General features: G+C 41.7%; 1 protein-coding gene across 4 annotated transcripts in view; it reads right to left on the minus strand.

Moving 5' to 3' along the window:
- ANKIB1 (ankyrin repeat and IBR domain containing 1) overlaps window positions 1-17,348 on the minus strand; it is a 94,765-nt gene extending 77,417 nt beyond the window's left edge. For 3 of the 4 annotated variants that reach the window (XM_061350111.1, XM_061350112.1, XM_061350107.1), the window contains exon 1: window positions 17,211-17,348. The gene's annotated coding sequence lies outside the window, so the exon portion shown is untranslated. Of the gene's footprint in view, window positions 1-16,452; window positions 16,649-17,210 lie in introns of all 4 variants that reach the window. The other variant, XM_061350109.1, reaches the window with a different exon arrangement.
- Window positions 17,349-17,590: the final 242 nt, after the last annotated feature.

Raw genomic sequence — 17,590 nt, forward strand, 5'->3', positions numbered from 1 at the left:
CCGCTTTATGGAAATCCTGCTGCAGTGCCAATGTAACACACAGGCACTTATACTTAAGAATAGTTGTTTCTGCTTATAAGGCACCACAACAGAACCCCTCCCCCCCCCCCCCGAAAAAAAACCGCAACAAACCAACAACCAAACCAGCAAAACAAATGCATTTTTTCCCCCCTACACTTCTTGTTCCTGCGTTGGGCTGTTCTCCTCCCCCAGGTCAAGCTCCCTGTTATTGCTGCCCAGATCACCATATGACTTCAACAAGACTTCCCTGAAAGCTTCAGAAATTATAAAGTAATTTTTATAGTTATTATGAAGCATGCACTTAGCAAGCTGGAAATCTGCCTCCACTATCTTTTTATGACCCTAATGTTGCTTGAGAAACAGCCTGTAGTTTCTAAAGCTGTTTTAATTTGCATCAGAGCTGATCCTGCCCTGTTTCTGATCCACCCCTTCTGTTCATCCATATTCCTACACTTTCCCCTGGTTTTCACTGGCATGTGCCTTTGTGACTGCAGAGCAGAATAGCTGTAACTCAGATCAGTTCTCTCTTTGGGTTTTTTTCACTGGCTATTGATGGTCCAAATGGCCAGAGCATGCAGCAGTGACAGGGAGGCAAGATTATTTGTACCAGCACATACTGCAAAGAGTGGAAATACTTTCAAAACGGCGTTTGTTCAAACTAAAGTGCAGACAGAAGCAGAAACACCAGCAATGTGCAACCTGTGCAAAGCCCACAGTTGTTTGGGTGCTGAGGCAAGGCAGGAGTACACCAGCACCACTGCGTTAATTAAGGTCAGAGAAGTTTTCTTGTAGCCCAGCATTATTTTACCAGCTACAACTCAGACAGAAGCAGTGCATTCAGAGGGGATAGTGGATGGAGCACTGACTGGCAGCTGCAGCTGCATGAAGTAGGAGACTGGAGGTTCAGAGCAGGCGTCACAGCACCAGAGGCAACACTAACGGCAACACTAACTGCACCCAAGCTTTCAAGTATCCATGCTGAGCAGTGTACAAAGGAGTATCAAACTGCATCAGGATCCAAGACCCTTATACAGCAAGTTCACCCCACTCCTTTCAACAAATGTCAACTGGTACCTGTGCCCAGTTTTAATCTCATGCGCAAAACCAGATGATCGTTGATAGCAGCACATGCTATTCCAGTGCCTGATGCTAGGCAAGTAAGACCTAGGTGGAAAGACAACTAAAATCACTAACAGGCAGTGAAAGCACACAGGTGAGCTTGTGTTTACTAGAGAGAAAAGACATCCAATGTGTGCAACCAGGCAGCTAAAAAGCAGGAGTGAAGCAAGAAGGTACTGGTGAAAGGTGTTTAGTTTAGCTGCAAGGAGGCCCAGCAGGACTCTGGTGAAAACAAACTCTACCAACTTGGCACAAAGCTTTCTGAACACAGTCTTGAAGGAGGGGGTGGTGAGAAATGTGTCTAATGTAGTCTCTATCCTCTAGCACATTGGGAAAGGGTGATGTTTACAACAGTCATCCTCTCCTTCCCTCCTTTAGCACATATCCTGTTGCATCATATTTTATAACAGACTTAAAACTTGCTGGGGAACAATCCACGGACCAGATTTTCAATTGCTGATGGATATGTAGATACAGCAGTACTTTATCAATAGGGTCAGGGTATTCACTAGAGGATTTAAGTCTTAAGGTCTTCTGAAAATTTAAACAGGCACAAATGGCTTTAAAAATCTATCCTGGTATCTATCCTATGTAGTCACATAACTAACACCCTGCATAGCAAGAAGCATGTTCTAATTGCACTAAACTCTCTAGAAGATTCAGAAAAGGAAAAAACACAACAGACAAGAAGTGAGAGAAATGGAACCCTTTCTGTATTACAGTAAAAGTAAGAAGCATTGCTGAAGCAAACACCTAACAGCTCAAAGATCAGCCATGACTAACAGTATACAACAATATACAAAAAACATACCTCTATAAAGAGATGAAATGTGACAGACTCCCTTTTCAAACCGTGGTTTGTATGACAACATATCATGTTGCAGCAGAAGGGCATGAGGCTAGAATGTTCGAGGAATCAGGGATACTGGAACCACCTACTCTAAATGGCACATAATTCACCTGTGCAATAGCTTGCTCATTTTCAGGATGTAATCGAATGTCTGTGTAACGTGGAAATCTTATTTCCTTAGTCAATTAGAACGGCAAACTGTATTAAAAAAAAGCCCAAAACTGCATTTTACAGACTCACATCCCACTGAATCCATTTTGAAAACAGAATACTGCTCTCCGTTCTTCAATTCTATGTAGAACTTTAAATTCACTGCCATTTTAAGAACGCAACACACAAATAGATAAACAATTTCTTTATCAGCAGCATCCTCAGTTGTAGGATACTGGGGACATCACATATAATTACTGCACCAGAACATTTCTTGGGTGTCCTTGGTTACAGCTGGTTGGATACAGCAGCTGGGTGGGCAGTTTGGAAATCATCAAGCAGAATTAAAGTAAGCAGACCCAGGCAGTACTAGGGAAAATAAAGCACACAATAGCTAAAGCAAAGCATGATTAGGGTGGACTGTCTGGTGTTAGGAATGTGAAAGGATTTATTTTCACAGTAAGCTGTGGGTAGACTGGTTTGGGAATATTTTTTTTTATGTTCAAAGTTCATATCGAGGTTTTAAGTTTCAAAAAGAAACTTTTTTTAAACAGCTCAATTTAGCACTAACCCAGTCTGCTTTGATCTGCATGTCATCATTACTTTGAAGGAACTAAAGCACGCTGAAGACACCCAGAAAATACTATCTGGTTTTGCTAGAAATTCTCTTACTCATACAGAATTTATTCCCAGGAAACCACTTTATTCTGGGGGTTAGGATTTCTTCCCTTGCACTCATAAGTAGATGCTAAAATTGAGTATGTTTGTGTATTTGCAAAATAATGAAGGACACACTTATTAGTAGTAGCTTCTCATGGCCACCCTGATACTACAGCCTCCAAAACCAAAGTTAATTCAATGTACTTTTAAGGCCTGTGACTAATTTAGGATAAATTTGACTCATTCTCTTCTAAAGAAAACCATAAAACACAGGGGGAAGGGGAAACAAAATAATTAACTAGTTGCCTTCTTGAAGATTGATTCTAAAACGCTGGTTCTCCATACTGATTCTCCACTTGTATATATAACAGGATACATGCAGGAAAAAAAATAATTAAAAAAAAAATCAACAGGATTTCCAAATTGAGCTCAGAGAGAATTAAAAAGCATTTCTATGAAACAAAGACCAAATCGATAGGGACTTTACAGTAAAATTATGTGACTATTTTATTCAGGTTTGCTTATTTTACACTGTAATAACATCCAGAGACAGAGGTGGAAACTTCCAAATTATCTCTTTTTAGTTACACATTACAACAAAGTATTTTATACTAGAACATGTTATCTAACTCCCATTCCAGACAAATGAATTTAACTTTCTATTCCTTTATTAAGTATAAACCTCAGGCAGCCTGCTTAAGAAAATGTCTGGATTTTTGAATTAAAAAAAAACCCACAAAACCAAACCAAACAAACAAAAAAACCCCCCTTACCAAACAGCATCCCACAAACAAAAACAACTGACCAAAAAACCCAACCTCAATAAAGAAACAGAATAAGCTTGTTTCCAATTATAGTTATGTATTTATTTAATTGCCTGAAAGGATACACAAGAAATCAGACTACTTCTGCATAGCAGGAAAAGTTTTTTTGTATATTACAGACACCCCCCCCCCCCCATCATTATTAAAAAACAACACCACAGGAAAGAAGATACCTTATTACAGGATTAGTTCATTCCATTAAGACATGGTAATTTAAAGCACTAATCACTTCAGATCTTTGATTATGCAGAAGTCAGGTTAAAAACGAGGATTTGAGCTGTAAAGCAGAGTTTACTTGACATAATCACACTGTTCTACAAAGCTCCACCATCCTCTGGGCCACACACTTCAGCTGGGTCAGAACCAGCTGCATGCAGAGGGGGTGAGAACAGCTGGATGTGCAACCGTACCATCTGATACGAAGCGAGGAGTTATGTACATTGGAAGGAGCCTCAGGAAGCCAAATGCTTCAATCCTCTACCCCGTGCAATCTTCAAGGGTTCAACAGCTGCTCAAGGTTGTTCTCAGAGTACCCCCAAAGATGGAGACCCCACAACCTCTCTGGGCAAACTTGTCTCAGCATTTGACCATCCTCATGGTGTAATCTTTTCCTAAGTGTCTAACTGAAACACCACTTGCTGGAACTTTTTCTGTTGCCTCTAGCTCTGTCACCCAGCTCCTCCAAGAGGAGTCTGTTTCTGTCTTTTCTGTCTTCTCTCTACTCTCCCATTAATTGAAAACAAGATCCTTCCCCATGTCTTCTCTGAACACCAAGAGCACCCAGCTCTTCCAGCTTTTCTTTCTACATTACGTGCTCCTGCTCCCTAATAATCCTGGCAGTCTTCTTCTAGACTTGATCCACTATGCTGGTATCTCTTCCATACTGGGAAGCACAAAGCTAGACATTGTTTCAGATGCAGTCACACAAATGCCAAGCTGACAGCACTTCTCTCAGCTACTGGCTTCACTCTTGCTAGGTAAAGGCACATTTCTGACTCACATTCAACTTGGTGTCCACCAGGAAAGTGAAGTCATTTACTGCAACTTCGCTCTCTAGCAACAGGTTCCCAACCTGTACCACTGTGTAGGCTTATTCTGTTTAATTTTTCAGATTTGTTGTTGAGCACCACAAGGTTGGTGTGAGCCCATTTCTCCAGCCTGTTGATGTCCCTCAGAAGAGCAGCCCTGTCCTCCAGCACACACACAACTCGGTGTCATCAAAAAGCTTGCTGATGGTGCACTCCATCACCCCATCCAGGTAGTTAATAAAGACAGTAAATGCAAACCTGCACTATTTAACCTTAATGCTAATTATCACGTCCTAAAAAGGATAAAGGACTTGCAAGTAGTTTTAATTTTAACTAATTAACATGTTGGTAAATGGGACGTTACAAAGGACTTGTATTTCAATACAGAAGCCACCAAATAAAGCCTCCTCAGTATTTTTTTTTTCTTAATGGATAGTTTGCTCTTGGTGACTCACTGAAATAGCTCCAATGAAAGATTTCTCTCCAACCCATCCTTCTAAATATGGAGAACTAAATATGTAAAGTATCTGTGTCAGTGACTCTCGAGTCAGGGAAAAGGGCCTAAATTAAGAACCACTGTATATTTGTACTAACAGCTACAGAGCTGTTAGTAATGTCTCAGGCTGTGTACCTCGAAGACTTCAGAGAATGCAAGTAACTGGAGCTCTTTCATGAGAACAAACACTTTATTTTAGAACTGTAAATTCTAAAATGCTACACAGGCTTAGATTGTTTGGTACTGCAATTCTGTAGTAGAATTATTTCTGTAGAATAAATGTAGTAGAAGAGCCACATGTTTTGCTAACATGAAGTCTGCTATGTAGCTGTGTGTCAAGAGCTGAGCTTTAAAATATCCTCACCTTATAGAGGTAACTTCAACTACTTAGCAAATGTGAATGAAACACCATCATTAAGTTCTTTAAAATCTTGAAACTTGTAACTTGCAGTATTAGCACAGCTGGAACTTTGGTCTTCACAGTTTAGTAGCTACATACTTTTTCAGTTTCTTCAAGCCACTGATGAAATTCACCATTTTGACAGACTACCAACAAATCTCCTGGGCTCTATACTGGCAGGACATTTCTATATGTCTATCTGTAGTTTTTCAACGTAACAGAGTTAACCAGAGATTAATACATTTGCTTTTCCACCAGCTGCTTTGAGATCTAGAGCATAGCAGAGCCACCTGGATTGAAGAAAAAAATCCTAAAAAAAGTAACAATTCTGCAAGTAATTTACACATGCAAGGTAATAAGAAAATGAGTATTTGAGAGGAAAATCCTATTGCAACATTTATGGGTTGTTACTGCTGAAAATTAGTCCTGATGTGCATCTATCCGTGCATATATTATTTTATCTTACACACATAACAGCTAATAAAAATACAAACACAGAACTGCACACTACAATAGTACAGTAATAATCAAACCCTTGGTAAGGAGAAGAGTTCATCAGTAAATAACAGCAGCCCTAAAGTTCCTATTCTTAAGTGTATGACAAATTTTAATAGAACTGGTATTTAATATAGTGGTAGTGCAAAAACATACAAGAAGTATTTATCATGAACTTTCTCAATTTTCTCAGCTATTTCTCCAAAGGCTCATTCATAACGCATTCATAATATTTCAATATTACCATTATCAGTGCTTCATCTGTGCATCCTAACAAAATATGCTCTTTTTAATACAGTAAGATTTTGAGTTTCTATGCAGCAGCTTTCATGGAAATATATGATTTTTAACTTTACCTTCAAAACTCCTATTAAAAGTCCAGTCAAAACAAAAGAGGCGGGGGTTATTACTACCCTAATTAACATCTGTGAGAGCTCTCTGAAGAGGAGGGCTTAAGTGGACTGTAAACACAGCTCAAACTAATAAATATAACAAATACAATTTTCTCCACCAAGTTATTTCATCTGCAGTAATTTACAATCAGCACCAAAACCAGCTGCATGCAAACAGGACATGATGTTCCTACAGTCGTTTAAACTACCTTGAAAGAACAAGCACAGCCTATTTTGAAAGCCAAATTATATTTATAAACTAGAAAAATCTAATTCTTTTCTATGCTAAATTCCAAGAGTGATGACAATCAGGTGAAGTACCTGGTGCAGAGAATCAGTTTCCAACTTACATTTATATTTACTGCAACCCAATACAGAGTATATAAAACAGTCAAGAAATATGCCATGAGTATATACATAATCATCATTACGTAAACTTTAAGTGTATTTTCCCAGAAATGGCATTGAAAAAATTGCTTTGCTTTGAAATAAACTCCACAATTTTACCTTTCCTTGAATTATCTTTCATAGGAAAAAAAAAGGGGGGGGGGGAGGGGGAGAGATCACCAACACTCCTGTAGCACATTTTTCAAAAGTCAGTATTTAAACTGCTTAAGACAATTAGCACAGAATCAAACTGCGTAAGAATTTTCACAGTTAGCCACAATCATGCTTTTACCACTTTTCAAGTAAGTTACCTGACAGGTTACCATGCTAGCTGACATCATCTATCAGAGTCTCAGTCAAACCAGCTCGAAACAATATTATGTTTCCTCTCTATAACCTCTAATTCTATGTGAATTACAGTTAAATTTCAGTTCAGATTGGCATTCACATAGGAACTTGCCCACCTGACTTTAAATTTTCCCTTAGTTTATTTTATTTCTTGCTAGCACTTTGCTTCACAGCCTATTCAAGACTGCATGTCTCTTCTTATGTTTTCATCTGTCAATAATTGTTTAGAATTTCTACTTGCACAGAAGTGTCAATTCATTAACAGTGGTCAAAAAAAACCACCACAACCAACCAACCTTGACACCACAGCATGTCTAAAAAGGTGTCACTCATCCAATTAACTTCATGAGGCAGAGGCATCAGGTAAGCATAACACAGCATACCAGCAATTATCACAGCAGATGGTGCTGAAGACAATCCTGCAAAAGCAGTTGGAAACTACAAGCCATTTATATTGTCTACAAAAGAAACAAACGTTTCCTTCAAGAGATACGAGACTACAATGAAAACCAAAACAATCAGAAAAATAAGGGCAAAAGGATGGAATATAGAAAAGTAAGAAAAGAGGAACAAATATTTAGAAGCTAGAACATCATGTAAGTAAATACGGATACATACCAACACAACACTAAGGAAGAACAGCTAATACAAGATATGGCAGAGACTGTACAGAAGAGAAGTAACACAAACATCAACAGTAGTAGCCTTCATGATTCAAGGATATAAACCTCCTATCAATATGTTATATCTTTCTTAACTTGCATAAATGGAAAAGGATTTAAGTGCATGAGATTTAGAAATACTACCTGAAGAAAAATTTGCCTCCATTAAATGTATTTTAGTATCTTAAGTTAATCCAGAATTGGAAAGTAAGGAATTGAGCTTTCCTTCAATAAGCATTTATTATCTACCTCCAATAGTGACTCCTGAAAAAAACACCAACACACTTAAATATAAGAACTTACTCCAGATTACAGAAAAAATGCCCCAAAATTACAAGCATTTCTCAAAGTTATATGTAGGATGTATACAAGTGGTGATAGCCTACTTTCTTGCTTAATACAGTGAATAACCTACAACCAGTTGGTCTCTTTGATAGCAAACCAATTCTCTCTAGGTTCTTTTGGTTTTCAAAACCTATTGTCCAGCCACCAGAAGTCAAGTTTCTCAAACCAACTTGTACTGTATACAGTCTCACAGATGATCCAGAAATTGATCATTCTTTATCTTTTCCTCTAAACTGTGCTTTGTTTCAGAAAGTGAGAGAGGACTATGTCTATGCCTGGCAGACCATCAGCTGTAAATATACATGGAATAGTTCAGCTCACTCCAGCAAACTTAAGGATTCACTCAAAATAGCATGGTGACTTGGAAATGCCTAGTGTGTTTTTTAACCACAGCCTCTATTAGAAAGCAAGGGCTAAGTAGTTCACAGCAATTTAAAAATACTCCTTTAAAATGAATATACACCATTTGGTTACCACATGACAGTCCTTATTCCATGGAACTTGGTGACTGCAATATTTCCAAAAGTCTTTTTATTTACTTGCAAGCTTCTAGGGTGGTATTTTCACAGTAACGGCACATGTCAAAATTGAGTACCTTTTATTTGTCATTGTTTTTGTTGGAGAGAAAAGAAAACCTAAACGCAGCGAAGAGATATAGAGGAGTAGTAGCCAATGACCAAGTTTCTACTTCCCAGAATGCTATATAGCGTGGCAGACTACACCACAGAAGTTAGAATCATAAAATCATTTAGGTTGCAAAAGACCCTTAAGATCAAGTCCACCACTAAACCATGTCCCTAAGTGCCATATCTACACATCTTTTAAATACCTCAAGGAATGGCAACTCCACCACTTCTCTGGGCAGCCTGTTCCAATGTTTGACAACCCTTTGGTGAAGAAATTTTTCCAAATATCCAATCTAAACCTCCCCTGGCATAATCCAAGGCCACTTCCTTTTGTCCTATGACTTGTTACTTGGGAGAAGAGACAGACATACACCTCACTACAACCTCCTTTCATGTAGTTGTAGAAAGTGGTAAGGTCTCCCCTCAGCCTTCTCTTCTCCAGACTGAACAATCTCACCTCCCTCAGCCATTCCTCATAAGACCTGCTCTCCAGATCCTTCACCAGCCTCACTGCCCTCCTTTGGACCTGCTCACCTCACCCAGATCACTGATAAAGATTATAAACAGAAATGGCCCCAACACTGAGCCCTGGAGAACACCACTTGTGACCAGCCACCAACTGGATTTAATTCCATTCATCACCACTTTTTGGCCATGCTGCCAGTTTTTTTACCTAGCAAAGAGTATGCCTGTCCAAGCCACGAGCAGCCAGCTTCTCCAGAAGAATGTTGTGGGAAATTGTCAAAGGCTTTACTAAAGTCTAGGTAACAACATCCACAGCCTTTCCCCCATCCATAAGTGGGTCACCTTGTCAGAGAAGGAGATCAGGTTAGTCAAGAAGGACCTGCATTTCATAAACCCATGCTGAATGGGCTTGATCATCTGGTTGTCCTGTACATGTTGTCCTGTACACGTAATGGCACTCGGCATGAGTTTCCCAGCACTAAGATCAGGCTGACAGGCTGCTCCTTAGAGCCTTCTTCCAGCCCTTCTTCTATGGGCATCACATTTGCTAACTTCCAGTCAATTGGGACCTCCCCAGTTAGCCAGGACTGCTGATAAGTGATGGAAAGTGGGTTGGCGAGCTCTTCTGCCACCTCCCTCAGTCCCCTTGGGTAGATCCCATCCAGCCCCATAGATGTGTGTGTCTAAGTGGCATAGCAGGTAGCTAACCATTTCCCCTTGGACTATGGGGGCTGCATTCCACTTGCTGTCTTCAAGCTCATCAGGCTGGGTACCCACAGAACAACTTACTGTAAGTTGGTCTTACTGTAAAAGACTAAGGCAAAGAAGTTATTAAGTACCTCAGCCTTTTCCTCACCCTTTGTCACTATACTTCTTCCCACATTCAATACAGGATGGAAATTCTCCTTAGCCCTCCTTTTGTTGTATTTATAGAAACTTTTTATGAAGGCAGTAGCTAGATAAAATTCTAGCTGGGCTTTGTCCCTTCTAATTTTCTCCTTGCAAAGCCTCACAATGTCGTGTAGTACCCCTGAGTTGCCTTCCTCTTCTTCCAAAGGTCATAAACTCTCCTTTTTTCCTGAGTTCCAGCCAGAGCTCTCTGGTCAGCCAGGCCAGTCTTCTTCCCCACCAGTCTGTCTTTCAGGACATGGGGACAGCCTGCTCCTGCACCTTTAAGATTTCCTTCTTGGAGAATGTCCAGCCTTCCTGAATGCCTTTGCCCTCAGGACTGTCTCCCAAGGGACTCTGTCAACCAGTCTCCTAAACAGGCCAAAGTCTGCCCTCCAGAAGCCTAAGGTGGACTAACCCTCCTTTCCTGTAATCTCATGATCGCTGTGCCCAAGACAGCCTCCAACCCTCACATCACCCACAGATCTCCCTGTTCACAAACAACAGGTCCAGCGGGTGCCTTCCCTAGTTGGCTCCCTCACCAGCTCTGTCAGGAAGTTACCTTCCACATGCTCCAGGAACTTCCTACGCTGGTTCCTGTCTGTTGTATTTCCAGCAGACATCTGGTAAGTTGAAGTACCCCACAAGAACAAGGGCTAACAATTGTGAGACTTCTCCCAGCTGCTTATATTTTTCCTGCCTCTTCATCCTGGTTGGGTGGTCTACAACAGATTCCCACCGTATCTGCCTTGCTGGCCTTCCCCCTGATTCTTACCCATAAACACCCAACCCTATTTCAGCCATAATTAAGCTCTAGACAACTCCTAACCTACATGGCTACTCCACTGCCTATCTTTCCTTCCTATCTACCCCTTCTGAGGGGTATCCCTTCGGAGCACACCAGGTGTACAAGTCATCTCACCATGTTTCCATGATGGCACCTATACCATCATTTTCCTGCTGTACAATGGCTTCAAGCTCCTCCTGTTTGTTGCCCATGCTGCATGCACTGGTGTAGATGCACTTCAATTGGGCTATTGATACCAGCACCTTTTTGGGGCAGAAGCCCTAATTTCTACATGACCATTCGCAGGCACTTTTGTGCTTTCTAACACATCAATAACCTTTGTGTATTTGTTGCTGCATGGATTTCCATCCCCTACCTGCACTGAGATGGCAGACTGAAGGACCTCGCTAGCACACTATCCCTCAAACACTGGCATGACATCCACAGGCTTATATCTGGTGAGACTCATTTTATCCTTCCTCCCCCTTCAAATCTAGTTTAAAGTTCTTTCAACACCCGTGCTAACTCCTGTGCAAAGATCCTTTTCTCCTTTTGAGACAGGGACACTCAGTCTGTCACCAGCCAGCCTGGTGTCGAGTAAACTGACCCATGATCAAAAAACTCAAAACTTTGCTTGTGACATCAGGTTCAGAGCCAGGTATTGATCTGCTGGCTCTTCCTGTTTCCTACCTCATTATTCCCTGCAACTGAAAGGACAGACGAGAACACTACCTGTGCACCTGATCCCCTATCAAGTCATCTCAAAGCCCTAAAATCTGTCTTGACTGCCCTTGGACTTCTTGTTGCAACTTCATTGCTGCCTACCTGAAAAATCTACAATGGATAATAATCTGAGGGTCATACCAGGGTAGGAAGCTTTCTCTTCACATCTTTAACCCTGGATCCCAGGGATGCAGGAGACTTCCCTAAGAAGTGGAACGAGTCTGCAGAAAGGGGCCTCCCATAACAATAACCCATCTTTCTTCTCTATGGGAGCAGTTTTGATGCAGGGCACAGGTCAACTTAACCTCGGTGACACCTCCAAGCTAGATGAACCATTGACTTAATTATTGTTCTGTTCCATTTACAGACTTGTAAGTATTATGCAAGGCCACCTGGGAAGGTGGCATAGTCGCACAGGAGATGCACCTACTGCACCAGGCAGGAACTTGTCACCATTGCCCCTATCCCTTTGGTCACTGTGTTTAGCCAGGTAGGAAGAAGACAGGGAATCCTCTGTATCATGCATCCTGCAAGTTGCTCAGGTATATCAAAATGGTAAGCACAAGACACTGTGAAACTCTGTTAAGTAAGGAAAATCCCCAAGATGTTTCATAAGGTTTTCTCCAGCATGGAAGCCTGTACATAAGAACTATGTTATATATAATCAATAATACACTGCCTAATTGTCACAATGTAATATTTAAACTACATTAACTTATTGTCAAAGAATAACAGTACTATATTGCAAAATATTACTATATTTGCTGTGTGCAAACATTGATTCCTAGGTGGAAGCTTATATATCAACATAAAACTTGCTTTCACAAAATCCATTTTGTCCCCTTGTCTTCCTAGTCAGTACAGAAATGAATGAGAAAAGTTACAAGAGGAACTCTACAGACAACACCGTCACGCAGCTGCTCTGTAAAGCCACCCAAGCCAGGAATGATCCCAAGCATTCAGCAGAGAGGCCCTTCTATTTCCCTGCAGTAATCCATTTACAACCTGCTACCGTATTTTTACTGCAATTACCCTTCAACAGTCAGAGTTCAGAATTTATGTGCATTAAAATATAAATCAAAGCAAAACCACCAAATGAAAGTACCTCTTAACTAACTCCAACAAAACCCCTTAAAGAATATTTAAGGATACTAGCAGTACTACAAATTAGCTTTAGATCAAAAGAAGTGTTTCATCTAAAATTATGGCGATTCTCTTGTTTGGAAAACAACAGAATCAAGGATACACGCAAATGTGAATTTCAAATGTTAATCCATATATCAGATGTTTGCAACTTCTGAAAATTACTTTCAATTGTCAAAATCAGGAATACAGGAAAAGGATTGGAGCAATAACAACTACTCCCTCAGGCTACCTCTGCATACCAAAAAGAAAACGCTGGTTGATTTTACATGGACACTTATTTTTTTTATTTTCATAGTACAATTTAAGGTATGTCAGCTTAAAAACAAGCAGAGAGTAAGAACTGTACTCTTAACAAAGCACAGACAGTAAAGGAAATTCAGAGAACATGTTTAAAAAAAAAGACAGCAAAGCAACTGACTAATATCTTTTTCCAAAATGATTCTTGGACTAATAAACTGAAGCTATTCTGTTACTACTACGCTTATTTGTACAACACTCCAAGTATTTTTTGAGATAAGACAGATGAAGAGATGAACACATGCATATGAAATATAAACTAAGGCAATCTGGAATGCAAACCATAATATTTTACTGATACTAGAGAAGACAAACTAATATTCCTCAGGAAAAAAAAAAGTCACAGAATGGTTTGGGTTGGAAGGAGACTTTAAAGGTCATCACATCCAACCCTCCTACCATGGGCAGGGACATCTTTCAGTAGATCAGGTTGCTCAGTGCTCCATACAACCTGACCTTGAACATTTCTAATCATGGAACATGCACAGCTACCCTGGACAACCTGCCTCACCACCCTCAAAGTGAAAAACAATGTCTTATTCCCAACCTGAATCTACCCTCTTTCTGTTCTAAACCATTGTTCCTTGTCCTGTCATTACAGGCCCTGGTAATAATTCTCTCTTCTCTTTCTTGTAAGCACCCTTTACACACTGGAAGGCTGCTATAAGGTCTCCCCTGAGCCTTCTCTTCTCTAGGCTGAGTAACTCCAACTCTCTCAGCCTTTCTTTATAGGAGAGGTGTTCCAGCCCTCTGGCCGTTTTTGTAGCCCTCCTCTAGGCCCAGTCAACAGCTCCATGCCCTTATGCTGGTCCCAGAACTGCACACAATACTCCAGAAAGGGTTGCTCTCATGAGAGCTGAGTAGAGGCAGAGAATTACCTCTGTTGACCTTCTTTCTTGCCACACTTCTTTCATGCAGCCCAGGATACTATTAGCTTTTGGGGCTGCAAAAGCACATTGCCAGCTCATGTCCAATTTTTCATCCACTGGTATCCACAATCCTCTGCTAGACTGCTCTCAGTCTCTTCATCCCCCAGTCAATATTGACACTGGGGGTTGCTGCAGCCCAGGTGGAGGACCTTGCACTTGGCCTTCCACAATGGTAAAGACTATTTTTTCTGTTTCCACTTAAAATCTGAAAGATTTAGTGGTTCCAAAGAAAACTAGCAGATTTTAAACTTTACATAGACTTTTCCATCTTGAACTTTTAATGTAATGTATGTAACCTTGCATGAAATATCATCTGCCCCTAAAATGTAAGCATATGTGTGATTTTAATAACACTCCATGGAAAAGTATGTGGCACGTATTTTGGGAGAAGGGAGGGAAACAGGTAAAAGTATTGTTTGATTATAATGATGTTGAAAACACAACTTTCTGTGTCATATTTAACCCTGCAGAATTTCCACAGGGCAGCTCTTCAAGCAAAACAGATTTTTGCTATGTATCATTATCAATCATACAAACACAATAATGTGATTAGAAACATAACTCGTTCAGCACATATATTCATAACATCCAGATTTTCAATTTTCTTTCTTACCTTAGCATAGGTGAAAAACTTCAATAGTTACAACTGCAAAGAGCAACTTCAAGTTTTCAGATTCCAAGGTACAAGTTACTAGTCAAGTAAACTGATAACTACATGACATCTAAACAGTAAAGCTAAAATAAATAATAATTTTAAAACCCCAAACACACACAGGAAACCCCAAGGCACAGCCACACATACAGAAAACAAGAAAAAGACTTTAACCCCCCTCCCCCCCAAAAAAAAACGCCTAAAAAACCCCAATCCCACAAAAAAAAACCAACAACAAAAAACCCCCAACAAAATCTCACCACAAACCCTGCTAGGGAAACCAGTTAACAGCTAATAAACAAAACCCTCTTACTGAAACAAAAAGCAATGTCATGTTAATCAATCACAGCAGAGGTGCCACAGAGCAGCAGGTGAGAAACTGCTCAGGAGAGATTAAATCAGCAGTAGCGTTAACAAGATTTTTATACAGTGAACAAAGGCATAATGACATTTTCTAACCCCATGATTTGGGGGTTTTTTTTGTAGTTGTTCCACTGAACCAAAGCTGACAGCTGGAGAAGTCATTCCCTTTTGAATTTATATGCTTAGTTTCCTTTAATTTTCTGGAGTTTGTACACCTGATAGGAACATATATGAACAGATGCATGTAAACTTACATAGACTATATAACTATGTCTAGGAAAGTCCATGTTTTTACAATAAACCTAGTCATGTACTTAGATATGTACTACCTAGTCCTATATAGATGTGCATGGCACAAGTAAAAATTGGGGGGATTGCACAAAGCTTTCTTGCTTAAATTGCCTTTTGCCTACTGATACGACAGTGCCAGTGTTCTTTTTTATTATTTTTTCCAATTAATTTTAATTCATAATACTTTGCAGATGCATATATATATATATATAAAAGGGCACCACCAACATTGGTTAACTTTTTAGTAGATTTCTAGTATTTGTATTCAGGAATAATATATTGTATTACCGAAATATTATTTTAAGGACTAAACTCAAATTTGTTGAAGTTGGAATTGCCTGAGTGCAGGACCACAGAAGGTCTTGGAATTAAAGTTTCCAGAAGCCTCTTCTGTAATTTGGCCTCCTATTTGTAAGGCCAGCATTTATTCTTTCCATGTCCAGGGGAGAGAGGGGAAAAAATGCTACAAATTCTACCATTTCACTTCTGTGTAGACACCCCAACTAAATAAGCCACATGTTCTCAGAAGCTGAAAAATGCTGCTGCTTTCCTTATGACCAAAGCCTTTTTTCTTTTTTTTTCTTCAAGGGAGAGTATTTTTTTCATACACCTAAGCGAGATTAAAGAGAAATTAAACCACCACACTTCATACTGAAAATGAGATGAAAGTAAGGATAAAACACTCATACGTGGAAGGAAGACACAGTCTTTTCTCACTGCTAAACTCCATAGCTTATAATTCTTTCAGAAGTGGTCTCTCTCTTTAGGGGAAGTGCTTATTTACAGCACACCTACTGATGTTATGTCTACAACTAAAACTCCATTTCTGGAACTCGTAAGCACAGAAAAGCACTGAAGGAAGAAAGCACAATCAACAATGGTTATTAACGATAAAGGGGCGCATGCAAACAATTTAAGCTGTGGTATTCGTGCCTTACTCTACAGAGCATGTTTTTGTAACTCCACATTCGCTCTTCACACTATCTGAAAACCGTAAATAAAAGAGGGTGAGCAGTCGTGAATTATCAAGGTTGTTCTTCCTTTTCCAAAGTCGCTCAATTTCCAGTATGTGTTTAGACCTGCCTAGGAGACTGGTACTGCTACTTACATAAAACCGTCACAGCACCAAGACTCAGTTTCCTCTTCGACACCGTGAGCGTTCAATTTCACTCACGACAGACGGCTCAGGACGGCGTTACCCAGCCTGAAGGAAGGTTACGCTGCCACAGCTCGCCCAGCAGCTCATGCTGCCGCTCTGCCAACTCGCAGTTCTTCCCTTTTGCCTTCAAGGCAGAATTTCCAAGCTACGAACAAGGAGGGCATGGGCTCAACAGCGGGAGCTGGACGAAGCCAGGCCATCGGGCAACTCCGAACTTCCCCACGGTCCCAGCCGAGGGAGCCCCCAACCCAGACGGTTTCGGGCAGAGACCCCCGTCACCGCAGGGCGCGGCGGCTGTGGGAACCTGGACCAGAGGCGGTCTCTCACCCCATAAACCACCCAGCCCAAGGCCCACCGCCATTACGCTTCCCTACAGACCCCTGAACACCGGGGCGCGTCCTAACACCAGTATCGCCGCCGCCCCTGCGGACGGCCAGCCTCGGTAACCCGCTGTTTACCTCCGCACGCCGGAGTTACCCTTTGCTCTCACCTCCTCCGCTCCGCTCCCCTCGCCTGCCGACGGAGCCAAGATGCTCCTGTCCCGCCCCACCCTCGATGCGACGGGCTGTCACCGCCCAGATGTGCGAAGTCTCCCGGCTGTACCCGCTGCCGTACTCGCCTCATCTCGCCCGCTCGCAGGCCCGCGCATCCCACCCAAGCCTCCACAGGCGGCGCCGGGATCGCGGCCAGCGCCGCGGGGCACTCACCGGCTCCTCACAGGGGCTCTCCCCGGCTCTTCCCGGCGCCTCCGCGCCCGCCACTCAGCACCTCCATTTGCTCAACGGCCCCTTCTCTGTCCCTCGCTCCTCTCCGGATGCGGCGCCCTCTGGAGTGCCCGCTCCACCGGGTCTCCAGTCGGCGGGCAGCCGGGCAGTCACTCAGCGGCTGCAGCGGTGAGCAGTATCCGCCCGCCCGGTGGTGAGGCTTCCCCAGCGCAGGCAGGGCGCTGCGGCTGCCACCGTCTCGCTACCCCTTTGTTCACCGGCGGCTCCTGGCGGCGTGGCGGCGCTGACAGCTGCCGGCGGCACTCCCCGAGCCCGGGCAGCCACCTCACTTTAGCGCCTCCCCGCCCGCCAACAGAGCCTCA

The sequence above is a fragment of the Neopsephotus bourkii genome, unplaced genomic scaffold (assembly GCF_033783945.1).
Source record: "Neopsephotus bourkii isolate Nb327-2 ecotype Australia unplaced genomic scaffold, CSIRO-AGI_Nbou_v1 NB_479, whole genome shotgun sequence".
NCBI lineage: Eukaryota > Metazoa > Chordata > Aves > Psittaciformes > Psittacidae > Neopsephotus > Neopsephotus bourkii.